Genomic DNA, 16210 nt, shown 5'->3' with positions numbered 1-16210 from the left:
CGTGCTGCCTTACTGTGCCATAAGACCATAAGACCATAAGACATAGGAGCGGAAGTAAGGCCATTCGGCCCATCGAGTCCACTCCACCATTCAATCATGGTTGATTTCAACTCCATTTACCCGCTCTCTCCCCATAGCCCTTAATTCCTCGAGAAATCAAGAATTTATCAATTTCTGTCTTGAAGACGCTCAACGTCTCGGCCTCCACAGCCCTCTGTGGCAATGAATTCCACAGACCCACCACTCTCTGGCTGAAGAAATTTCTCCTCATCTCTGTTCTAAAGTGACTCCCTTTTATTCTAAGGCTGTGCCCCCGCGTCCTAGTCTCCCCTGTTAATGGAAATAACTTCCCTACGTCCATCCTATCTAAGTAATTATCTTGTAAGTTTCTATCAGATCTCCCCTCAACCTCCTAAACTCCAATGAATATAATCCCACGATCCTCAGATGTTCATCGTATGTCAGGCCTACCATTCCCGGGATCATCCGTGTGAATCTCCGCTGGACCCGCTCCAGTGCCAGTATGTCCTTCCTGAGGTGTGGGGCCCAAAATTGCTCACAGTACTCCAAATGGGGCCTAACCAGTGCTTTATAAAGCCTCAGAAGTACATCCCTGCTTTTGTATTCCAAGCCTCTTGAGATAAATGACAACATTACATTTGCTTTCTTAATTACGGACTCAACCTGCAAGTTTACCTTTAGAGAATCCTGGACTAGGACTCCCAAGTCCCTTTGCACTTTAGCATTATGAATTTTGTCACCGTTTAGAAAATAGTCCATGCCTCTATTCTTTTTTCCAAAGTGTACGACCTCGCACTTGCCCACGTTGAATTTCATCAGCCACTTCTTGGACCACTCTCCTAAACTGTCTAAATCTTTCTGCAGCCTCCCCACCTCCTCAATACTACCTGCCCCTCCACCTATCTTTGTATCATCGGCAAACTTGGCCAGAATGCTCCCAGTCCCGTCATCTAGATCGTTAATATATAAAGAGAACAGCTGTGGCCCCAACACTGAACCCTGCGGGACACCACTTGTCACCGGTTGCCATTCTGAGAAAGAACCTTTTATCCCAACTCTCTGCCTTCTGTCTGACAGCCAATCGTCAATCCATGTTAGTACCTTGCCACCGTGCTGCCCAGGTAGGTAAGGTATTAAATTAGTATTTTGCATCTGTGTTCAGTATGGAAAAGGAAGATGTAGATATAGGAAGCAGGCAGGAGGACTGTGATACAATTGAACAGATTAGCATTGAGAGAGAAGAGATGTTCGTGGTTTTAGTCGGTTTAAAAGTGGATAAGTCCCCAGGCTCAGATAAAATGTATCCCTAGCTGCTGTGTGAGGCAAGGGAGGAAATTGCAGGGGTTCTGATAATTTTCAAATCCCCTCTGGCCACACGTTAGATGTGGAGATGCCGGTGTTGGACTGGGGTAAACACAGTAAGAAGTCTCACAACACCAGGTTAAAGTCCAACAGGTTTATTTGGTAGCAAACGCCACTAGCTTTTGGAGCGCTGCTCCTTCGTCAGGTGAGTGGGAGAGATCTCCCACTCACCTGACGAAGGAGCAGCGCTCCAAAACCTAGTGGCGTTTGCTACCAAATAAACCTGTTACATACATTAGATGCCAGAGGACTGGAGGACAACATACGTGGTACCATTATTTAAGAAGGAAAGTAGGGAAAAACCAGGTAATATCATGTCAGTGAGTCAAAGACTAGTGGTTGGGAAATTATTGGAAAACATTCTGAGGGACAGAATTAATCTTCACTTGGAGAAGCAATAATTAATCAAGGATAGTCAGCATGGATTTGTGAAGGGGAGATCATTTCTAACAAATTGGATTGAATTTTTTGAGGAGGTATATAGGCGAGGGCAGTGCAGTTAATGTAGTATATACATGGACTTCAGTAAGGCTTTTCACAAGGTCCCCCATGGGAGACTGATCAAGAAGGTAAGAGCCCATGGGATCCAGAGCAATATGGCAAATTGGCTTAGTGGCAGGAGACAGTGTGTTGGCTGAAGGTTGTTTGTGCTGTGTCCCTTGCTGTTTGTAGTGTGCACTAATGATCAAGATGTGAATGCAGTAAGTTCGCAGATCACATTGTGGTGGTGTGGTAAATAGTGAGGAGGAAAGCCTTAAATTACAGGATGATCTAGATGGGCTGGTCAGATGGAAAATGGAATTTAACCCTGAAAAGTGTTAGGTGATGCATTCTGCGGGGACTAACAAGGCGCGGGTGAATGAATGGTAGGACGCTTGAAAGTACAGATGGCCAGAGGGACATGGGGTCAACAACCAGCAGACATAGATTTAAGGTAATGACCAGGAGATTTAGAGGAGATTTAAGAACAAATATTTTCACCCAGAGGGTGGTGGGAATCTGGAAGTAGTTGCCTGAAAGGGTGGTAGATGTGGGAACTCTCTCAACATTTAAGAAGCATTTAGATGAGCACTTGAAATGTCATATCATACAAAGTCAAGATCAAGTGCTGGAAAATGCGATTAGAATAGATGGGTGCTTGATGGCTGAAGCAGACATGATGGGCTGACGGGCCTCTTTTTGTGCTGTAAGACTCTATGTAATGCCCCGTTGAGCATGCTTCACCATTCAATAAGATTGTGCTTTAACATCAGCTCCCCTTTCCCTCTTTATCCCCACCTTTTTATTTCTTTAGTCCCTAAAATGTATTGATCTCTGACTTGAATAAAAGCAAAGACTGAGCATCCACATCCCTCTGGGGTAGAGAATTTTCCCCCAGCTGCTGGTAAAGTGCTAGCTGTAGTGAATAGAGACTTTAATTGGTCATTATTTGGCCACTCAAGGGTCTCTTTTGGTCTAAAGTTGAGTGATTGGGGCCGGGTGGGGGAGTGGGGATGGGGATGTCAAAAGGGCACAACACCTCCTATCATACCACTCAATTTTATGTCTCCTGCCTCCCAGCCCACTCTGGTGGAGGCATAAAATTCCAGGCTTAACATCCCACATCTCAAAATAGTGTATTATTAAATAACTTGCATTGTCACCACAGACAGTGTAAGCATATGCAATAGCTGTTTGATTTCAGAATAGCTATCTTTCGGCAGCAGAGAAACTCTGTGGTGTGGCTGAGGTGATTTATATTAACATCTGTTTGAAGGAGATTGGGAGTAGCTCTTTTGACTCTGCAATTTTTTTTTTAACCTTGTTTTCTATTTATGGAAGAGCAATTTTATCTTTGTGACTCACAGTGTAAGTTGTCTTTAGTGGCACTGTATCCAGGGTGCTTCTTTTGAAAGTTGGTGTATAAATACCTTCCCATCTCATTAATTCACCTAGATTTTTCAATTGCATCATTTTAAAACTTCCATTATCCCATTTAAATTACATGAGGTTATGAGTGAAGCTTAAAAAAGTTACAATCGGAGAATCTAAACAATTATGTCCATTATTACAGTGAGGACCTCCTGGATATTTTGGCTTCATTTGTACATCAATTTCAATAATTTACATGTCTTCATCCTCAACTGTTTTATTGGTCAGTGTTTGATATAAACATTGTTTTATAATGACCAGAGAGGATGGGAAATCAGACCGAAGTATAGAACAAAATAAAATTAACCAGCAGCTCTTCTATCTTTTTGACTGGCAGTGCTATCTAGTTGCCGTTTTATAGGAGGAAGGCTTATAAAATTTTCTTTGCTAGAGTCACTGTGTGCGGATGACTAATTGGATTGATGATATTACATTACATCAACTGCTGGTTCCTGTGAAAACATTACCAACAAGATCTTACTGTCACCCTTTAGCACCAGCCTGACTTACAAATCGGGGAGTTACAATTCCGCTTCCTACGTGCTGCTGTCTCATTTGTGAGTTGGGCACAGGACTTAAAATCAGGAATTATGGCTTTCCATCCATGTGTGTGTGGTGAACCATCGTTGGTTCCCACTGGATAGTACTGAGCCAGGGTCTGGCCAGTACTACAAGGATGTACATATGTTACTGTTGGGTTAGGGATGGGTTGTGCTACTTGTTGCTGTGGGGTTGTTACACCTTTGTATTCTAGTGTTGTGGTACATCCCAGTCGGGCTCCGCCTCCTGGGAGAGGTATAAAGGTCCCTGCTCTGGCTGGGACCCCTCAGTCTGGGATCGTGTATATAATTATTGGCTGCTTCATTACAGTAAATAAAAGCCTTTATTTCCTGAGCATCTAGCCTCGTGTACGATAACGCGCATCAATTTTATTTACTGTTGTTAAACTCTCGTCGAAGAAAAAAAAAGAGAGTATGGAGCAGATATTGAAGCCGGAACGCCTTACACTAGATCCACGTGCGGTGGGCGCCTCTAACACCTTCGACCACTGGCTGAAGTGTTTCGAAGACTACCTGGCAGCCTCCGCAGCGGTCACCACAGATGATGACAGACTCCGGGTCCTCCATGCGAGGGTAAGCGACACTGTCTACCTCGCGATCCGTGCGGCCACCGATTACACAAAGGCTCTCGAGCTTCTGAAGAAGCGTTATATCAAACCGCCCAATGAAATACACGCTCGTTACCTCTTAGCCACTCGACGACGGCAGTCTGGCGAAATGATGGAGGAATATGCGAACGAGCTCCTACAGCTAGCCAGGGGCTGTAACTGCAAAGCTGTGTTGGCTGAGCAGAGTATGAACGACCTCGCCCGAGATGCGTTTGTGGCGGGAGTCGGATCGTCGTACATTCGACTTAAACTACTGGAGAAAGGTAACCTTGACCTTACCCAGGCAATCGAGCTAGCGGAGAGGCTGGAGACGGCCTCCAAAAGCCTAGTATTGTACCCTGAAGACCACGTGGAGACAACGTGGCAGGAGCAGTCGCCAATCCCTCCTCGTCCCTCGGGTTCGAAATGCTGCGTAATGGCGTGCTCACACTCGGGCCAGACGACGGCAGCAGCTCCGGGCGGCCCGCGGTGTTACTTCTGTGGGGGAGCGAAGCATACTCGGCAACGGTGTCCCGCTAAGGCTGTGTTGTGCTCCGCCTGCGGTAAGAAGGGGCACTATTCGAAAGTGTGCCGATCTAAATCTAGGAACGGCAGTGGGGCCTGCGATTCTTCAGAGCTCGGCTCTTCGTCGTCGAAATCATCGAGGGGTTCGTCCACGTGCGAGGCCAGGACGACGCCATTACGGTTGACGGAGTCGGAGGTGTGTGACCACCAGGGGTCGCTGAGTTTGGCGCCATCACCCACGTGCGACCTATGGGAGCGGCCATGTTGGTCGGCACTGACTGCGAACGACCAGCAGGGGTCCTCCTCGTCGATTTCAGCTGCCTGCAGTGGCGCTCATGAACCAATGGTGGCGTTGATCATCCTGGACCAGGCCAAGCCTCATAGACTTGACAAATCTATGATGAACATCCAGGTAAATGACCACGTGATTTATTGTCTGTTTGACAGCGGGAGCACTGAGAGCTTTATCCACCCAGACACTGTGAAGCGGTGTGGACTCCGGATTCAACCTGCCAAACAGACAATCTCTATGGCATCGAGGTCCCGGTCTGTCACCGTGCTAGGGAGTTGCGTGGTAACTTTGACGGTGCAAGGCACAGTTTACGAGCGTTTCAAGCTCCTAGTGTTGCCGTACCTTTGCGCGCCAATACTTCTCGGACTAAACTTCATGGTCCACTTGAGGCGTGTAACCCTACAGTACGGTGGGCCACTCCCTTCACTGTCAGTGGGAGAACAGCAGCCTCCAAATTGCCCAACGCGCCCCGCCTGCAGCCTCTCGACGCTGAAGATCACCACACCCTCCCTGTTCCAGAATCTTGTGCCAAGCTGCAAGCCCATCGCGACTAAAAGTAGGCGTTACAGCGCTGAGGATCGGATCTTCATTCGACCTGAGGTTCAGCGGCTCCTCAAAGAAAGGATCATACAACCCAGCGCTAGTCCGTGGAGGGCGCAGGTCGTGGTGGTCAAGAGTGGGAACAAACCCCGGATGGTCATTGACTACAGTCAGACCATTAATCGATACACGCAGCTGGATGCGTATCCCCTCCCGCGCATATCTGATATGATCAATCAGATTGTGCAGTACCGGGTGTTCTCCACCATAGACCTCAAGTCTGCCTACCACCAACTCCCCATTCGCCCAGAGGACTGACAATACACGGCTTTTGAGGCGGATGGTCGCTTGTATCACTTTCTCAGGGTTCCCTTTGGTGTCACCAATGGGGTCTCGGTCTTCCAGCCTGCTATGGGCCGAATGGTGGACCAGAACGGGCTGCGGGCTACCTTCCCGTACCTGGATAATGTCACCATCTGCGGCCATGACCAGCAGGACCACGACACGAATCTCCTGAATTACCTACGCACTGCATCTCGCCTGAACCTGACCTACAACAGGGAGAAGTGTGTGTTTCGTACGCGCCGTTTAGCCATCCTCGGATACGTGGTGGAAAACGGGGTCATTGGCCCTGATCCAGACCGTATGCGCCCCCTTTCTGAACTTCCCTTGCCTGCTAGTGCAAAAGCACTGAGAAGATGCTTAGGCTTCTTCTCTTATTATGCGCAGTGGGTTCCCAATTACGCAGACAAAGCCCGTCCGCTCATTAAGTCCACGACTTTTCCCCTAATGCCAGAGGCCCGATTGGCCTTCGATAAATTAAAAGCCGACATCGCGAAAGCTACGATGCACGCTGTTGACGAGTCCATCCCCTTTCAGGTGGAGAGCGATGCATCTGATTTCGCCCTGGCCGCCACACTTAACCAGGCGGGCAGGCCCGTCGCATTTTTTTCCCGCACCCTCCAAGGCCCCGAAATCCGGCATTCAGCGGTGGAAAAGGAGGCCCAGGCCATTGTGGAGGCCGTCAGGCACTGGCGCCATTACTTGGCGGGAAAACGGTTCACCCTGATCACGGACCAGCGGTCCGTGGTGTTCATGTTTAATAACACGCAGAGGGGCAAGATCAAGAATGACAAGATCTTGCGGTGGAGAATTGAACTCTCCACCTACAACTACAATATCATGTACCGTCCAGGGAAACTCAATGAGCCCTCGGATGCCCTCTCGCGTGGAACATGCGCCAGTATACAGGAGGACCGTTTGCAGGCTCTCCATAATGACCTATGCCAGCCTGGGGTCACTCGGCTCTACCACTTTATAAAAGCCCGCAACCTGCCCTACTCGGTGGAGGACGTCAGGTCCGTAACAAGAAGCTGTCGGGTTTGCGCGGAATGCAAACCGCACTTTTACCGACCTGACCGGGCACATTTAGTCAAGGCCATTCGTCCCTTCGAGAGACTGAGTGTCGATTTTAAGGGCCCCCTTCCCTCAACAGATCGGAATGTGTACTTCCTCAATATCATTGACGAGTACTCTAGGTTCCCTTTTGTTGTTCCCTGCTCTGATACATCCGCTGCCATGGTTATCAAGGCATTCCGTGATCTCTTTACCCTGTTCGGGTACCCCGGCTACATTCACAGCGACAGGGGCTCGTCGTTCATGAGCGATGACTTGAGGCAATTCCTGCTCTCATACGGGATTGCCTCTAGTAGGACCACGAGCTACAACCCTAGGGGTAACGGACAGGTGGAACGTGAGAATGCTACAGTCTGGAAGGCTGTCTTACTGGCGTTGAAGTCAAAAAGTCTTCCAGTCTCCCGTTGGCAAGAGGTGCTCCCTGATGCGCTCCATTCTATTCGCTCACTCCTGTGTACGGCAACCAATGCTACTCCCCATGAGAGGATGTTTTCATTCCCTCGGAAGTCTTCCTCGGGGACCTCATTACCGTCTTGGTTGACGTACTCAGGACCCGTCCTCCTGCGGCGACATGTAAGGGCCCGCAAGTCCGACCCGTTGGTCGAACAGGTCCATCTCCTCCACGCCAACCCTCAGTATGCCTATGTGGCATACCCTGACGGGCGAGAGGACACCGGTCTCGATCCGAGACCTGGCGCCAGCAGGGGACATAGCAACCCCTGTCGCTCCCATACCCCCTGTTACAAACCCCTTAACTCTTGTTTCTCCCCCGGACACGGCGCGGGCAGCATCGGGACCATTGCTTAACCCTTTTACTCCCATGTACGGCTTGCCTGAGTCCAGAGGATGGTCGCCACTTCAGGGTTTGTCAGGACTCCATGGATTACCGTCACCTCAGGGTCAACCGGCCTGTGAGTCCGTGGAAGAACAGCTGGACGCCGCCTTGGGGAGAATGCCACCGCAAGTACCTACTCCGGTGTCACCGCCGGTATTGAGGAGGTCACAACGACGGTGCGGTCCCCCTGACCGTCTGAACTTATAGACTGATGACATTTTATTCTGTTTTTGTACCCCGCCGGCCTTTGTTCTCAAAGGAGGGGTGAATGTGGTGAACCATCGTTGGTTCCCACTGGATAGTACTGAGCCAGGGTCTGGCCAGTACTACAAGGATGTACATATGTTACTGTTGGGTTAGGGATGGGTCGTGCTACTTGTTGCTGTGGGGTTGTTACACCTTTGTATTGTAGTGTTGTGGTACATCCCAGTCGGGCTCCGCCTCCTGGGAGAGGTATAAAGGTCCCTGCTCTGGCTGGGACCCCTCAGTCTGGGATCGTGTATATAATTATTGGCTGCTTCATTACAGTAAATAAAAGCCGTTATTTCCTGAGCATCTAGCCTCGTGTATGATAACGCGCATCAGTGTGCCAGTTCTTGGTTTCCTACTGGGAACACAACAGTTCTTGCTGCTCTCTGGTATCTCATTGATACATGCACTTGACTACTCTGTGGATGTGCCCTGCATACTTTACAAATTGAGGTGATTTATACCAATGGCATCACTTTAAAGTGTCTCCCTAACCTCCTAGCAATATTGTCTCTGCTTTAATGCGTTAAACCTTTTGTTTGGGGCTTAGTCTGTTCATTCATTTTGGAGCATTTGTTTCTGGTTTTGTTCAGGTGCTGGATGATGGATCACCAACAATTAATAGCAAGGACATTTTTGTTTAGAGTTATTTTTATCCTCTCTACTCTGGCTAACGAGGAGGATGTCCAGAGTATTCTTCATCATAGTGTGCCTGTACAGAAGTGGGTTGCAAAACCACCAGTGCAGATAGTTTGGTTCACAGATCTCATTGGCCTTACCTCAGTATGTCACAGGAAATCTCATGACGGAGCCCACCTCCAAGTTAGGACTGAGGTTCAAAGTTGAGGGATCATATGCACTGTGACACAGTGTATACACCCAGCATAACTACCTGAGCGCCAATATGTGCTTGTGTATCATGCAGCTAGGTTCATATAAAGTTACTTTATGTGATCAGGGGAAAGAATTAGCGCTGCTTTCATTTTCAATTAAGTATTACTTGCTGAAGTAGTGCACTCTTGACTTACAAGTAAGTTATGAAATGCAAATAACAAGCTGTAAGGTTGCGTGGGAACTTGATGTAGGTGACAAATACATGTCAAACAGTCAAATGTTCGTGGCAAGCAGATTTTGAACTGTCCATGAAGTGCATAATATTACTGGATGCTGTTTTCTATATATTTTTTGGACATGTATTGTCCAAATGCATCCTATGTTGAACAATGTAAAGGTTAAGTAGAGAAGGGATTGATCACAATCTTTCAATCTTCACTGGCTATGGGGATAGTACGGAGGAATGGAACATAGCTCATATTGTACCACTATTCAAAAAAGTGGAGAGGGGCTAAGCCATGGAATTACCTGTTGATTAGTGAAAACCATTTGTAAAAGGCATCAGTTAATCAGGGAGACCCGGCACAGATTTGTTAAACGCAAATCATGTCTGACTAAATTGAATACTTTGGAGTAACACAGAAGGTTGATCAAGGTCATACAGTGCATATTATTCACATCCAGGCTTTCAGAAAGGATACAATAAAGTGCCACACAGTATTAAGAAGATGGAAACCCATGGAATTTAGGGAAAAGTGTCAGTATGGATAGAAAATTGACTCTGAAATGAAGCAGAGGCTGGTGGATGGATGTTTTTCAAACTGGGCCATCATTTGCAGTGCTTCTCCCTCAAGGGTCTATTTCGCTCTTTACAACTTTCGTAAAATGCTGGGAGCAGCATTGTAAAGTTTACAGCTGATACACAATTTGGCAAAAGCAGTAGATAGTGACGAAGATAGTTAAACACTGCAGGATAATATAGGCAGAGTGGTGAAATGGATAGAATCATGGCACTCGGAATTTAATGCAGAGAAGTGTGAAACCGTTCACTTTGGGAGTGCAAATTAATAAGGTGGTTTAAAAAGTATATGGGTTCCTTCAATTTATAATAAGAGGAATAGAATATAAAAGCAAAAAGCTCATGCCAAAACTTTACTGGTTCTGCTCCAGCTGCTCTATTGTCGATATCTTTAGGCACCACACTCCAGGAAAGACGCAGAGGCCTTGAAAAGACAGAGAAAGTGTGCCAGGATGTTACCAAGTACCAAGGATAAGGAACATCATGAGAGTGAAAAGTTAGGACTGTTCTCCTTGGAACAGAAGAGGTTAAGTGGTGGTTTTCAATGTGATGAGAGGAGTGGATAGTGAAAATTATTTCTCTGGTGAGTGAGTCAACAGCTAAAGGTCATAGATTCAAAATCATTGGGAACAGATCTAGAGGGGAGATGAGAATATTTCCACTAAGAACGTTATCGTGATCTGGAACAACCTACTTAGAAAGGTGGCAGAAGTTGATTCTGTAAATAGACTTAAAAGGAAACTGGACAAGTACTTGAGAATGAGGAATTTAGGGTTGCAGATGAAAAGCACAACTACTCTTTCAAAAAATCAGCACAATTTTGATATGACAAATGGGTGCTGTAAGTTTATATGTTCTGTTCCCATGTCCTGCAGGGAGCTTACATGATGCCCTGAGTTAAGAATTATCACGATCACAATTGACATCTTGCTTTTCAATGAACGACACAGTAGATACTGCTAGACTTATTTTAATGGCTGAAATAAAGATTGGGTTTTTCCAGTGTGTAAATCTTAGACACACCTCAAGAAGCACTTTTTGCAGCTCCTCTGACCAGGATGTGTATTGCCAGTTGCATATTAGTACTGCTTGCATTTCTAAAGTGTCTTCTTGATACTATTTCAAAGCATTTTGATTCCCATAATGAATCGTTTCGAACAGCGGTGAGTCTTGCAATATCAGTATACCCAGCAGTCAGCCCACACTGCCAATTGTCTACAAGCTGCGGTGAGCCAAATGACCAGTTCATCTGTTTGTTGGTGGTATTGTTTGAGAGAATTGCCTGTGTTCTGGACAAAATAATTCCCTTGCTGAGATATGACAATTTTCCTTCAAGCCTGTCCTTCAAAGTACAGAAAGGAAAAAATACAAGACAATTATTATAATGATTTCAATTCATTTTTCAGGCCTTTTTATGTTGATTGATTTCTTCAGGAAGCTTTTGCTGGAATTTCAGTAAGTTTTATAACCCACTTAATACAGATCTCTGTGGATTGACAAGTGGACAAACTTAAAAGCTTATATGGTGTGCTTTATGATGTCCTATGTAGCTTATGCCAGACTAGCTTTGATTGGTTATGTGCCTTAGGTGGCTGCTTAAGCATTAGCTGCGGATAGATTCGTCCTAATGGTCACATCTTTCAGTGATTCACATAAAAATATGAAATGTATTGATATAGATTCCTGGGCAGTATGATTCCCCGTAAGTTCACCACTTTTTTTTCTTTCAGTACAGTGGTCATAGTTTCTCTGGAGAACAAGGACCACAAAATGATTCAGTTGAACAGGATCAGAAAACCAGGGTACATAAGTTTAAAAGGTCTAACTTTAATCAAATAAGGAAATGGCTAAGCCAAAGAATTGAGGGATATGTTCAATAGCACTTAAGTGGAAGACAAGTGTATGGAGTCATAGAGGACTAAAGCATGGAAAAAGGCCCTTCGGCCCAACTTGTCCATGCCGCCCTTTATTTTACCACTAAGCAATTCTCAATTGCCTGTGTTTGGCCCATATCCCTGTATACTCATCTTACCCATGTAACTGTCTAAAAGCTTGATAAAAGACAAAATTGTAGCTGCCTTTACTACTACCTCTGGCAGCTCGTTCCAGACACTCACCACCCTCTGTGTGAAAAGAAATCCCCTCTGGACCCTTTTTGTATCTCTCCCCTCTCACCTTAAACCTATGCCCTCTAGTTTTAGACTCCCCTACCTTTGGGAAAAGATGTTTACTACCTTATCTATGCCCCACATTATATTATAGACCTCTATAAGATCACCCCTAAACCTCCTACGCTCCAGGGAAAAAAGTCCCAGTCTATCCAGCCTCTCCTTATAACTCAAACCATCAAGTCCCGGTAGCATCCTAGTAAATCTTTTCTGCACTCTTTCTAGTCTCATAATATCCTTTCTATAATAGGGTGACCAGAACTGCACATCGTATTCCAAGTGTGGCCTTACCAATGTCTTGTACAACTTCAACAAGATGTCCCAACTCCTGTATTCAATGTTTTGACCAATGAAACCAAGCATGCCCTCTTTACCACCCTGTCTACCTGTGACTCCACTTTTAAGGAGCTATGAACCTGTACCCCTAGATCTCCTTGTTCTATAACTCTCCCCAATGCCCTACTTGTAACTGAGTAAGTCCTGCCCTGGTTCAATCAACCAAAATGCATCACCTCGCCTTTGTCTAAATTAAACTCCACTTGCCATTGATCAGCCCACTGGCCCAATTGATCAAGATCCTGTTGCAATCCTAGATAACCTTCTTCACTGTCCACTATGCTACCAGTCTTGGTGTCATCTGCAAACTTACTAACCAGGCCTCCTAAAATCTCATCCAAATCATTAATATAAATGACAAATAACAGTGGACCCAGCATTGCTGAGGCACACTGCTGGTCACAGGCCTCCAGTTCAAAAAACAGCCCTCTACAACCACCCTCAGTCATCTGCCATGAAGCCAATTTTGTATCCAATTGGCTACCTCATCCTGGATCCCATGAGATTTAACCTTGTGCAACAATCTACCATGTGGTACCTTGTCAAAGGCCTTGCTAAAGTCCATGTGGACAACATCAACTGTACTGTCCTTATCTACCTTCTTGGTTACCCCTTCAAAAAACTCAATCAAATTTGTGAGACATGATTTTCCACTCACAATGCCATGCTGATTGAACCTAATCAATCCTTGCCTCTCTAAATGCCTGTAGATCCTGTTTCTCAGAATACTGTCTAGCAACTTACCCACTACAGACGTTGGGTTCACCGGTCTGTAGTTTCCAGGCTTTTCCCTGCAGCCCTTCTTAAACAAAGGCACATTTGCCATCGTCCAATCTTCAGGCACCTCACCTGTGGCTGTCAATGATTCAAATATCTCTGCTAGGGGACCTGCAATTTCCTCCCTAGCCTCCCAGAAAGCCCTTGGATACACTTCATCAGGCCTGGGGATTTATGATTTCTAGTGCTCCTTCTCTGTAATATATACACTCCTCAAGACATCACTATCTTTTTCCCCAAGTTCTCCAACATCTATGCCTTTCTCAACAATAAATACTGATGAGAAATATTTATTTAGGATCTTATCTCTAAGAACGCAGGATAATGCACATTGAAAAGAAACAAATTCAGAACAAACCAAAGTGGCTCCAAATGCCCATTAAACGTGAGATGGGGAGGAAATGTGACTTCCAAAAATCCTGCAAGAGAATTGAGATAAATGAAAGAAGTATAGAAGCATGATGGAAGGTTGGAAGGCCATAAAGAGGCATATACAAATATAAATATTTTACAAATACCATAACAGTAAAATGTCAGTCAGACAAAAGGTGAAAACAGGCTTGAAACTGAGGATGGATACAAAATAGTAAATATTCTGACACACCTACTTCATATTTTCACACGATTAGGCATGAGTGACAAACATGTCATTATTATGAAGGAAACAATGGAGAAATAGCAGTAAATTGGAAACAGATTAATATGATGTTCATATTCAAAATGACTCGAGTCTTGCTCCCAACCTATAGTAGAATCAATTATCAGGAGTAAATTTTAGGGCTACTTTTACATGACAATGCCATTCCAATTTAGTATTACATCACTGTTTTCCCACTGCCGCTGGTTCAGATTCCTGGAACTCCCTATGCAAGCACATTCTGGGTGCATCTACGCCTCGTAGACTGCAGTGGTCAAGAAGGTGACTCACCACCACTCTTGCAAGAGCAATTAGGGATAGGTACTCAATGTTGGCCTTACCAGTCACACTCAAATCCCATGAACAAATAGAAAAAATAAATAACAATCAACATGGGTTCAGAAAGGTAAGGTGCTGTTCAACCAAACTCGGGCCGATTTTACCAAATTGGCTCTAAGTGCCGGGTGCGGCCGTAAATCAGATCACGTCCAGCAGCCGTGCTCCAGTGCCCCATATGCCTTTGTTCGGCGTGGGTCTAGTGGGCGGGGCCTAGCGCATTTGCATCTGTCGGAGCGCCGAACTGCGCATGTGCAGTTCGGGAAGAATCTGACAGAACGCGCCCGGGCGCAAAACAAAAAGCAGAGAGCGGAGAGAGCCTCTCTGCCGTTCATCCTCTGGTGGGGGTGGGGGTGGGGGTGGGGGGGGGGGGGGGGGTGGTGTGTGTGTGTGACTTATCATTCCCTGGGGGTGGGGGGGGGGGGGAGAGGGTGTGACGGATCATTCCCGGGGGGGTGGGGGGGGGGGGGGAGCGGTGGGTGGAGAGGGGGTGTGACGTCTCATCCGTTGCGGGGGGGAGAGGGGATGTGACGTCTCATCCTCTGGTCGCGGGGGGGGGGGAGAGGTTCCGCTGCCTGTCTGTGGCCGATCCCTCCTGGCACCATCACTGGTGCACTACCAGCCACAGATTACTCTTCCCTGCAGGTGTGAGAGAGCGGGAGAGATGGCTGTGGCTGGTAGTGTACCAGTGAATGATCATTCACACCACCCCCCCTCCCCCCAGTGAATGATCCGTCACACCCCGTCCGTCCCAGGGGATGATAAGTCACACCCCCTCCCCTCCCACCCCCCAAAGGGATGATAAGTCTCACCCCCCCCCCCCAGCAAGAGGGTGATGTGGGCCCGCCCCCTCTCATCCCCCACCAGAGTTCCAACTGGGCCCACCCCCCCCCTCCTCCGGCAGATGCCAGCGGACCTGTGTGAAGCCCGGTCACTTCAGCTGTGGCTCGAAGTCAGTGTCCAGGAACGTGCTGCAGGCTGTCGAAGGACTGAAGGTGAGCGGGAAGGATGGTGGACGGAGACCACGATCGAGGTAGGTTAGGGGGTGTGCTCTGCCGGGGGAGCCTGCCTTCCAGAGGGGTCCGATCCCGGGGGGCTGCCTCCCAGAGGGGTCTGATCCCGGGGGGCGGGAGGGCTGCCTCCCAGAGGGGTCCGATCCCCGGGGGGAGGGGTCTGCTGGGGTGATTAGAGGGGGTGTCCGTGAAGGGTGGGCCTCGGCGATTCCCCTGCCGAATAAAATTACAAGTTGGACTTTTATTTATCAGGTTGGTAAAGGCGCGGACGCGAATTGGGCCGAACGCTGGTAAAGGGGGAATTGATGGTAAAGTTGGGCGCGCGCTTCATTATGCTGATTTAAATGCATGCAAATGCATTTAAATCGGCCCGCTGGCTGATTCGGGCTTGCGCCAGATCGGCACCTGGATCGGCTGTTGGTAAAGGCGCGATTGGCCTTGGGTCGGGTCTGGACCGCGTTTTAGGCCCGACGCCCAACTTTACCACTACCGCCCGAAAATCATAGAATTCCTACAGTGCAGAAGGAGGCCATTTGGTCTGTCGAGTCTGCACCGACCACAATCCCAACCAGGCCCTATTCCCGTAACCTGTCATATTTACCCTGCTAATCCCCCTGACACTAGGGTTAATTTGGCATGGCCAATCAACCTAACCCGCACATCTTTGGTCTGTGGGAGGAAACCGGAGCACCCAGAGGAAACCCACCCAGACTTGGGGAGAATGTGCAAACTCCACACACATAGTGACCTGAGGCTGGAATTGAACCCAGGCCCCTGGCACTGTGAAGCAACAGTGCTTGCACTGTGCCGCCCGTTACATTGGAAGAGGAAAGGTATTGAGAGGGATACCTCTGTTCCCAATGTAAGGAGCACCATAGTTTCAGACTTGCATAAATTGCTGGATTTAGGAGCTTGATGAAAAGAATGCAAGTTTGCAGCTGGCAAGAAAACAATTGAATCAGAAGAGGGGCTCAAATTACATAATGAATTGGAAAAAGCATGTGTGGGCGGA

General features: G+C 47.2%; 1 protein-coding gene across 3 annotated transcripts in view; it reads left to right on the top strand.

The window, feature by feature from the left end:
• Positions 1-16210, top strand: part of kcnt2a (potassium channel, subfamily T, member 2a) — a 743558-nt gene that overhangs the window by 197341 nt on the left and 530007 nt on the right. The gene's annotated exons all lie outside the window — the stretch shown is intronic.

The sequence above is a fragment of the Mustelus asterias genome, chromosome 8, assembly GCF_964213995.1.
Source record: "Mustelus asterias chromosome 8, sMusAst1.hap1.1, whole genome shotgun sequence".
Taxonomy (NCBI): Eukaryota; Metazoa; Chordata; class Chondrichthyes; order Carcharhiniformes; family Triakidae; genus Mustelus; species Mustelus asterias.
The sequence above is the reverse complement of the archived record's forward strand: the minus strand, read 5'-3'. Positions and strand labels throughout refer to the sequence as shown.